We start from the raw sequence: 11,174 nt of genomic DNA, 5'->3' as shown, positions 1-11,174 counted from the left end.
AGGAGGGCTGTCCAGGTGGGAGCACTGGCAGGGGACAGGGCCGCACTCACCCGACCCTGGCAGATTCTTTCTCAGCACGTGGCACTGCGCCCAGTCCCTGTACAGCCACAGGCAGTGAGGCCTGCTTCCTACCAGCCTAAAGGGGGTACCAGACTCTGGTACCCCCTTTAGGACACGGTCTAGCCATATAACTCTTTTTTCCAAAACCAGGTTTTGGCTCCCACCCTGGGATATCCGAGCCTGCTCCCTGACCCTGGCTCTCTGTGCTCACCTGGACTGGGTCTGTCTCCCAGCTTGATGCCAGGTAAGACACCTTCCAACCTCCATAACCCTTCATGTCCCTAGAGTCCCACCCTAGCCAAGCTCCTGGCCCTGCCAGGGGACAGGGATGGAAATCAATGACATGCAGCCCAACATACATCAGAGTCCAGGCAGAGGATCAACGTTTGAAGTCTAAGGTTCCTATTCTCAAAGTTCACCCGACTCTCTCAAACAGTCCTTTGGAAATTGACCCAAAGTCCCTAAATTTTAATAGGGATCCCGGTGCTTGCTGAAACGGGCTACCTCAAGTTGCTAATTCGGGGGCAAAGTCCCTGGAGCAGCAGAGCTGCACACATGGGAAGGGTGTTATGAGTCCCAAGTCCTTCTGAGCCATCCCCCCACCCCACCCCACTGTCCCTCAGTTATTCTCTTCTTTCTGCCAGCTCTCTTTGCACAGGGAGCTGGGAGGTGCTGGGGCAGGGAGTGCAAATATCCCACAGGCAGCAGGAGCCCTTGTGTGTGAAGTTCAGTGTGGGCATCGAAGATGCAGACCGCATCAGGACCAAAATCACGACTTACACTTTCTATTATCTCCATTGGTGGTGGCTCCTTGTCAGTCTAGAATGTTAAAAAGAGACACGGACAGAGGCTGGAGTGGCATGGAGGGAGCTGGGTCCGCCATGCAGACAGGAGGAGACCTTATTCAGCAGCAGGAAAACGGAACATGGACTTTAGGGTGACAGTCTATGAGCCCACTGCCCATGATCTCTGGCTAACCAGCTGCACCGCCCTGAGCCTCAGGCTCCTGGGTTATTCAAGGGGGATCAGAGCTCCCTCCAGGGTGCACGGGGAGACAATCGGAATAGGCTTCCTGGTCCTTGGCAGAGGCACCCCAGCTGGTAGTTTTTGTCAGCAGCCTTTCCATCACATGAAGATGGGAGAACTTCCCCCACTTCCCTTCCTCCCCTTCCCGTACCTACCAATTCCTAGCAGCCCTCTCTGATCCCCACTGTGGGATGGCAGTGCCCACCTCCTCTTTCCGTCTTCACAGCTCCCCCTCCGGCCCAATGGGACCTGCTTGTGTCCTGCAGGTTTGTTCTGTCCTTTCCCACATCTACTGTCCCCTCCTCCTTCACCAGCTCTGGCCGGGGCCCTTGCAAACCCAGTGGCCAGTGTGTCTGCCCTCCTGCCTCTCCCAGGGCCAGTGTCTGTCCTTTGCTAGGACTCTGCTTGCCATACCCATGAAGGTGACAATTTACCCTCCATCCCCAGATACCTGTCCTGACCAGACACTAGACTGTGAGTTCCTGAGGGCAAGGCTGGTGGCAGGTCCATTCCTGTCCCTCTGTGGCCAGCAAGGGGCCCAGCATGCCCTGGCCAGCAGCAAGGAGAAAGGAAAGCCAGGCCTGCTGTACAAGGGCAGAAAGTCTTGTTGGTGTCCAAGGCTCAGATGTCCTAGAGGTCAGGAACCCTCCTAGCCTGGAGGGTTCTCCCTTAGGGCTCTCAGTGCCTCCTGTAGGGGCCACGCTCTTCCCTCAGCACCAGAGGCCTTATCTGGTGCTCAGTCTGCCTGAGTCTCCAGAAGCCTGGCTGCTGTGAGGCCTCCCTGGCATCTGGGTCCTGGAGTGGCTTCTCCCCAGTGGCCAGGACAGCTCACAGGCCACCTCCAGAGACATGCATGAGGCCAGTGGTCCCTCAGACACAGTCTATCTCTGCCCAGGAGGAGAAGACAGGCCGTGCCTCTGGTTCTTCCTGTGAGGACCTGGTTGCTGATGGGCAGCTGCCCCAAGGCAGAATCTAAGGGTGGAATGGGCTTGGGTCCCTTGTGGTTTAGGCAGGCCATGTCCCAGGCTGTGCAGCCAGAACTCACTCACGTTCTTACAGCAGCAGATGCAGCAGATAACCACAGGGATGATGAGCAGGGTGGGGACGAGCACTGGGTAGAGGAGAGATTTGTCAAGGATTGGCTTTTCTGTGACAACCATAGGCCCTGTCCTCACTGGTGTGACTATTGCTTTCCCAGTCATCCCCCATGTGACAGTGGTGGACACTGTGATCGTCTACGTGGTTGTCATAGGTGTTGTAGGTGTCTGCTTGGTCGTTGTGGGTGTTATGGTTGCCTGTGTGGTTGTCATAGTCATAGATGTGGTTGTAGTGAGTGTCGTGGTTGTCCGCGTGGTCATTGTGGTTCTTGTGGTCATCATGGTCGCGGTGGTTGTCATGGTCATTGTGGTCATTGTGGTTGTTGTGGCTGTTGTAGGCGTTGTGATCACTGTGGGTATTGTGGTTATCTCTGTTCGTTTTATGGACTTTAATGGGTCATCCTGCAAAATCCAGTCATGTCAGAGACAGGGGTGGGCATGAGTGACCTCTTACTGGGAGCATACCCTAGTACCCACACCAGACCTCCCCATCCACCTGTTCCCATGGACCTCTGATTTCCCCACCCCAGGGAACACTGAAGGCTGGAGGACAGACACAGCACCCAGAGAGCCACTGAAGAGCCCTGGGCCACAGAGTGCACCACCAGCCCTGCTCAGAGGCTCTGTCCCAGAGCCCTGACCAGGGAGCAGAATCTGCATGGTGGGACAAAGCCAGTGGACAAAGCCACTACACCCCTCGGCGGACATGCTGCACAGCCCTGCCCTAAGCTAAGTGGTCTCCTTTCCCAGAGGCAGAGGAGGGAGAAGACTGAGGGTCTGTGTCCAGGAGACAAAGCGGCTGAAGGGAGAGGCAGGGTCAGAGCCCAGGGTGGTGTGGCTCCTCCTGAGGTCTTTCTGACATGTGTCTGCAGGGGGCGGGCTGTGGTTGGTGGGACTCCTGGTGGGCACATGGGTGAGTCAGTCTGCTGATTCAGGAATGTATGTCCGGACATAAGCGAAGACATAGTCGGAGGACTGTCAGCACTGCTGGGACTCTCCCCAGCTGGGACAAGACACTACAGTGGTAGCAATTAGGCACCATCATCCCTCCTCCCAGGCAGCTGTCTTCTCCATCCTAACCCTCTCTGTCGCCCATGTCATGGTGCCCTATGCCAGGTATCGAGGAGACATGGAGCTCTGAGGAGGAGGAACCTGGGAGCAGAACCTTCTTTGTTTATGTGCCTGTCCTTGAGCTGAGCCCCAGGCCCTTCCCACAGCTCTGGTTGCTTCCCTTCCCATTGCAGGAGAGTAGGGTTAGAGAGCGCTAGCAGAGAGGGACAGCTGAGGATCATGAGAAAGCAGTGGAGGTAGAGGGGAGGCTGATGATCTCTGCCAAATGACTGAGGGGGGCATGGTTCCCAAGTGGGCTGGGGCTTGGGCCAGTGATGGGCATGTGTGGGTTCAGCTGTACCAGCAGCTGCATCCATATGGTGGAAAAACACTCTACCCCACCCTCTAGATGTCCTGTGTCCAGGACCTGGATTTGGAGTGTCCCAGTGTCCCAGAGGTCCTGGATTCTGGCTCCTAGCCCACAGCCCCCAAGCCTCTCTCAGCTAACTGGCTGGAATGCAGGATGGAGCCCTGAGCTCCCCCACAAAACAGCAGGGCCAGGAGAGGTGGCAAGGGGGGAGGCAGGTGTCAGAGCTCAGCACCATTTCTAGGGTCTGCTCAGGGCTCTGGCTGTCGTCTTTCATGTGCCTCCAGTGACATGAGTTTCTGCAAGGCCTAGAGAGGTGGCTGCATTGCAGGGACTCCTATGGACCTCCTCTCAGGGCACCTGAGAAGTCTGAGTATGGGGACAGCTTGCCGATGACAGGATGAGGGCCCCAAGCTGGCTGTGAGAAGCTGCCCCAGCTGCCTGTCTGCAGGAGCTACTTGCTCAGGCCCTTGCTACCATGTCCCTCTCTTTTGCATCCAGTACAGGCACCCTGGACTGCCCATGAGGAGGGCTGCAGTTCCACCATGGCACTCACAGAGTTCAGGCTGGTGGCTTTTATGTTCTCCTCAATGAAGGTAACCCCATTGTTTAGGCTGTATTCAATGATGATCACCCTGAAGCACAGAAAGGTCATATGGTAAGAACCACCTGGATAGGTATAGTTCTTATACTCTGTTCACACCACAGCCTGCAGCTTTTCGCATTGCAATGGATTGCTCATCACACCTTGGGGCCACCTGTGAGCATACAGCATAGGTAAGGGGGCTCACCTTAAGCACTTGAGGTCAACCTCTACAGTAAAGGCTGACCAGGCATGAACTGTCTTCCCTGGGGTCAGAATCCCTCATGGCCATGGGCTAAGTTTCAGGGAGGGTGGCTTGGTGACTGACTCCTCTATTTACAGAGTACATTGGCTTAGCTTGGAAAGGTTGCCTGGAGCAAAAGGACCATCCTTGGGGACGACAGGTCTTATACTTCTATCTTCAGCACAGACTGGGCCACAGCAGATCCCCAAGCATCTCAGAGCACCACTGGTAAGAACAGTCATGAAGAATGCCCTGAGCATTCTGAAAGACATGTGGTGCACCAGGAAAAGTACCATCCCACATTCTATACACCTCGTGGTGACAAAAACTGCCCACATGGCCGCTGACCTGAGATACTTACTTTCCAGGCTTCTCAAAGATATGTCCTGGGCAAAATAAAGATTCATCATCCTTAAATATGGCTTTTTTATCTAAAAGAAATATCACAATGGAATAATGTTAATGCCATGTCCTTTCATCCATCTCTTCCTTTCTGCCAGCCCCTGGCAAGCAGAGTTAACACTTTGAAAGACACCAGCTTCTCTTTTCTGTCTTCCTCTGAGCCCCTACTGTGCACCAGGTTCTCTAGAATGTTCCAGTTGGATGGAAAAGCCTGGCTGAGTCCCAGTTCGCAAGGGACTGGAGGGAGACAGACATTGAAATAACTAACAAGGAACAAAATAAATGCAGACAGTGAAAAGTGCTGAGACAAGAAGCAAGAGGAGGACAGAGAGTGGAAGGGAAAAGACACAGCTTAGGAATGGGGAGACCTGTCCTGTCCTTAAGAGATACCATTTCCTTTTACAGAAGTAGAAATCTGTATTCTTCAGTGACTTCACTGATGTGATGGCTGGGATTTGCTTCAAATAGTCCATGGTGAAGGCATCAATAAAACCAGATTGTCCAGCATTGATAATTATTGAAAGTAGGTGAAGTTGTGTCAAACTCATTCTACAATTTTTGTTACTTTTCTTTACTGCTGAAAATTTCCATCCCAAATAAAGTATCTTTGAGGAGAGGATGTTAGAACTGAAACCAGGTGAGGGGAAAGCCAGGGAAAGATCCAAGGAAAGAGTGTCTGGCTCCTGTGAGCAGCATGTGCCAAGGGCCTGGGGCATAACTAGCTGAGGTTATTGTGGAGAGAAGTGAGTGAGAGGTGGGAAGGTCATTGTGAGCCCTGGGAAGGGGTTTGGTTTTTATTCTAACATGATGAATCTGACCAGGGGCTGGCCAGATCCGCGTGTTGGATATTGAGGCTGTTGGAGCAAAAGCAAAGAGGAAGCAGAGTTGATTGGCAGGGTTTGGCCACAATGCCTGGGTGGATGGTGGTACCATTTAGTGAGGTAGCAAAGTATGAGAAAGGAAGAGGCCCTCTCATTGTCTTTGTTCTCTCTCTCTCTGTGTGTGTGTGTGTGTGTGTGTGTTTTAAATGGGATCCTGGGAGTTGGCACTCAAGAGGCTCAGAACAGTTCTGTTTCTTGCAGCTCTGGCACCCTCTCTCTCCTGAGACCAAACTCTTTTCATCCCTCTAACTTTGGTCACAAGCCAGGACTATTCCCTACAGAACTATTCATTTCCATATGGACCAGCCCTGGCTTAACTCAATGCTCATGTTAGCTATGAGCTCCTGAACTGTCTGACCCCTCCACTGGGCTGATGATGAATGCTAACCACCACATAAGATTTCAAGAAAGGCAGTTGTGGCTGAGAGGTAATTGGGGTTAGTGGGGGAAAAAAAACCCTAAGAAATGCAATTTACTTTTCAGTAGGGTGTTCACAGTCCAGAGCAGAGAGGAAATGATGGCAGGTAGCTGGCATACTGAGGGCCCAGAAGCTTGCTGAAGTGGAAAGGAATTTTCAGACCACTATTAACTGATTAAGCTGAATACTTTATTTATTTAAACTAGTATAAAATTTCTCAAAATGTAAAAACATTACACACTAAAGACAGAAAACATAAGGCACATTGCAATACTTATTTTAAAATTTTCTATATGCTTCTCTGTATTTTCTAAAATGTTTTCCCAGACATACAAACCTAAGAAAAATATAATTAGAAAAAATTGTTTCACTCCCCATCAGTGCATCAGAGGTTTTGGCAATTTAAAAAAAAAAAAATCCTCCTAGGCCACTTGCTATGAGCCATTGAATGCATGCAGATGGCCAACTGCTGAAATGCAGAGGAGTATGTGTTGGATTCTCCCATGTAAGGCCCTGGCACCAGCCCACACTGGAGAGAAACACTGGTGATCTCCAGGGTGCGAACCAGTACAGTTACAGGCCACAGAGGAAGTATCTGAGCACATTTTCTAGGAGATAGGTTGCGTCCACCACTCCTTAAAAATGTCACCTGAGAGGGGAGGAGTCAAGATGGCGGAGAAGTAGCAGGCTGAGACTACTTCAGCTAGCCGGAGATCAGCTAGATAGCTTATCTAAAGATTGCAAACACCTGAAAATCCATCGGCAGATCAAAGAGAAGAAGAACAGCAATTCTGGAAACAGAAAAACAACCACTTTCTGAAAGGCCCCTCCCCCAGAAGATCAACAAGAAATCCAGCCGAGACCAAGTTCACCTACCAAGGAGTGCGGTTTCAATACCAAGGAGAGCAGCAGAATTCTAGAAGAGGAGAAAGCAAAGCACGGAACTCATGGCTTTTTCCCTGTGATTTTTTTTAGTCTCGCAGTTAATTTAATTTTTTTTTTCATTTTTTGTTTTTTTTTCTCGCCTTCGGGTAATTTTTTTTTTTAACTGTTATCTTTTTCTTTTTTAACAATTTTTTACTAGTTTATCTAATATATATATTTTTTCTTTTTTATATTTTTCTTAGGTGTTTTCTTTTTTTTAAAAATTATTTTCTTTTTTTTTTTTTCTCTCTTTTTTCTTTTTTTTTCTTTCTTCCTTTTTGAACCTCTTTTTATCCCCTTTCTCCCCCCTCACGATTTTGGATCTCTTCTAATTTGGTTAAAGCATATTTTCCTGGGGTTGTTGCCACCCTTTTAGTATTTTACTTGCCCCTTCGTATACTCTTATCTGGACAAAATGACAAGACGGAAAAATTCAACACAAAAAAAAAGAACAAGAGGCAGTACTGAAGGCTAGGGACCTAATAAATACAGACATTGGTAATATGTCAGAGCTAGAGTTCAGAATGACAATTCTCAAGGTTCTAGCCGGGCTCGAAAAAGGCATGGAAGATATTAGAGAAACCCTCTCGAGAGATATAAAAGCCCTTTCTGGAGAAATAAAAGAACTAAAATCTAACCAAGTTGAAATCAAAAAAGCTATTAATGAGGTGCAATCAAAAATGGAGGCTCTCACTGCTAGGATAAATGAGGCAGAAGAAAGAATTAGTGATATAGAAGACCAAATGACAGAGAATAAAGAAGCTGAGCAAAAGAGGGACAAACAGCTACTGGACCATGAGGGGAGAATTCGAGAGATAAGTGACACCATAAGACGAAACAACATTAGAATTATTGGGATTCCAGAAGAAGAAGAAAGAGAGAGGGGAGCAGAAGGTATACTAGAGAGAATTACTGGGGAGAATTTCCCCAATATGGCAAAGGGAACGAGCATCAAAATTCAGGAGGTTCAGAGAACGCCCCTCAAAATCAATAAGAATAGGCCCACACCCCGTCACCTAATAGTAAAATTTACAAGTCTCAGTGACAAAGAGAAAATCCTGAAAGCAGCCCGGGAAAAGAAGTCTGTAACATACAATGGTAAAAATATTAGATTGGCAGCTGACTTATCCACAGAGACCTGGCAGGCCAGAAAGAGCTGGCATGATATTTTCAGAGCACTAAATGAGAAAAACATGCAGCCCAGAATACTATATCCAGCTAGGCTATCATTGAAAATAGAAGGAGAGATTAAAAGCTTCCAGGACAAACAACAACTGAAAGAATTTGCAAACACCAAACCAGCTCTACAGGAAATTTTGAAAGGGGTCCTCTAAGCAAAGAGAGAGCCTACAAGTGGTAGATCAGAAAGGAACAGAGACCATATACAGTAACAGCCACCTTACAGGCAATACAATGGCCCTAAATTCATATCTCTCAATAGTTACCCTGAATGTTAATGGGCTAAATGCCCCTGTCAAAAGACACAGGGTATCAGAATGGATAAAAAAACAAAACCCATCTATATGTTGCCTCCAAGAAACACATTTTAAGCCCGAAGACACCTCCAGATTTAAAGTGAGGGGGTGGAAAAGAATTTACCCATGCTAATGGACATCAGAAGAAAGCAGGAGTGGCAATCCTTATATCAGATCAATTAGATTTTAAGCCAAAGACTATAATAAGAGATGAGGAAGGACACTATATCATACTCAAAGGGTCTGTCCAACAAGAAGATTTAACAATTTTAAATATCTATGCCCCCAACGTGGGAGCAGCCAACTATATAAACCAATTAATAACAAAATCAAAGAAACACATCAACAATAATACAATAATAGTAGGGGACTTTAACACTCCCGTCACTGAAATGGACAGATCATCCAAGCAAAAGATCAGCAAGGAAATAAAGGCCTTAAACGACACACTGGACCAGATGGACATCACAGATATATTCAGAATATTTCATCCCAAAGCAACAGAATACACATTCTTCTCTAGTGCACATGGAACATTCTCCAGAATAGATCACATCCTCGGTCCTAAATCAGGACTCAACCGGTATCAAAAGATTGGGATCATTCCCTGCATATTTTCAGAGCACAATGCTCTAAAGCTAGAACTCAACCACAAAAGGAAGTTTGAAAAGAACCAAAATACATGGAGACTAAACAGCATCCTTCTAAAGAATGAATGGGTCAACCGGGAAATTAAAGAAGAATTGAAAAAAATCATGGAAACAAATGATAATGAAAATACAACGGTTCAAAATCTGTGGGACACAACAAAGGCAGTCCTGAGAGGAAAATATATAGCGGTACAAGCCTTTCTCAAGAAACAAGAAAGGTCTCAGGTACACAACCTAACCCTACACCTAAAGGAGCTGGAGAAAGAACAAGAAAGAAACCCTAAGCCCAGCAGGAGAAGAGAAATCATAAAGATCAGAGAAGAAATCAATGAAATAGAAACCAAAAAAACAATAGAACAAATCAACGAAACTAGGAGCTGGTTCTTTGAAAGAATTAATAAAATTGATAAACCCCTGGCCCGACTTATCAAAAAGAAAAGAGAAAGGACCCAAATAAATAAAATCATGAATGAAAGAGGAGAGATCACAACTAACACCAAAGAAATACAAACTATTATAAGAACATACTATGAGCAACTCTACGGCAATAAATTTGACAATCTGGAAGAAATGGATGCATTCCTAGAAACATATAAACTACCACAACTGAACCAGGAAGAAATAGAAAGCCTGAACAGACCCATAACCAGTAAGGAGATTGAAACAGTCATTAAAAATCTCCAAACAAACAAAAGCCCAGGGCCAGACGGCTTCCCGGGGGAATTCTACCAAACATTTAAAGAAGAACTAATTCCTATTCTCCTAAAACTGTTCCAAAAAATAGAAATGGAAGAAAAACTTCCAAACTCATTTTATGAGGCCAGCATCACCTTGATCCCAAAACCAGGCAAGGATCCCACCAAAAAAGAGAGCTATAGACCAATATCCTTGATGAACACAGATGCGAAAATACTCAACAAAATACTAGCCAATAGGATTCAACAGTACATTAAAAAGATTATTCACCACGACCAAGTGGGATTTATTCCAGGGCTGCAAGGTTGGTTCAACATCCGCAAATCAGTCAATGTGATACAACACATTAATAAAAGAAAGAACAAGAGCCATATGATACTCTCAATAGATGCTGAAAAAGCATTTGACAAAGTACAGCATCCCTTCCTGATCAAAACTCTTCAAAGTGTAGGGATAGAGGGCACATACCTCAATATCATCAAAGCCATCTATGAAAAACCCACCGCAAATATCATTCTCAATGGAGAAAAACTGAAAGCTTTTCCGCTAAGGTCAGGAACACGGCAGGGATGTCCATTATCACCACTGCTATTCAACATAGTACTAGAGGTCCTAGCCTCAGCAATCAGACAACAAAAGGAAATTAAAGGCATCCAAATCGGCAAAGAAGAAGTCAAATTATCACTCTTTGCAGATGATATGATACTATATGTGGAAAACCCAAAAGACTCCACTCCAAAACTGCTAGAACTTATACAGGAATTCAGTAAAGTGTCAGGATATAAAATCAATGCACAGAAATCAGTTGCATTTCTCTACACCAACAGCAAGACAGAAGAAAGGGAAATTAAGGAGTCAATCCCATTTACAATTGCACCCAAAACCATAAGATACCTAGGAATAAACCTAACCAAAGAGACACAGAATCTATACTCAGAAAACTATAAAGTACTCATGAAAGAAATTGAGGAAGACACAAAGAAATGGAAAAATGTTCCATGCTCCTGGATTGGAAGAATAAATATTGTGAAAATGTCTATGCTACCTAAAGCAATCTACACATTTAATGCAATTCCTATCTAAGTACCATCCATCTTTTTCAAAGAAATGGAACAAATAATTCTAAAATTTATATGGAACCAGAAAAGACCTCGAATAGCCAAAGGGATATTGAAAAAGAAAGCCAAAGTTGGTGGCATCACAATTCCGGACTTCAAGCTCTATTACAAAGCTGTCATCATCAAGACAGCATGGTACTGGCACAAAAACAGACACATAGATCAATGGAACAGAATAGAGAG

The sequence above is a fragment of the Mustela lutreola genome, chromosome 4, assembly GCF_030435805.1.
Source record: "Mustela lutreola isolate mMusLut2 chromosome 4, mMusLut2.pri, whole genome shotgun sequence".
Lineage (NCBI taxonomy): Eukaryota > Metazoa > Chordata > Mammalia > Carnivora > Mustelidae > Mustela > Mustela lutreola.
The sequence above is the reverse complement of the archived record's forward strand: the minus strand, read 5'-3'. Positions refer to the sequence as shown.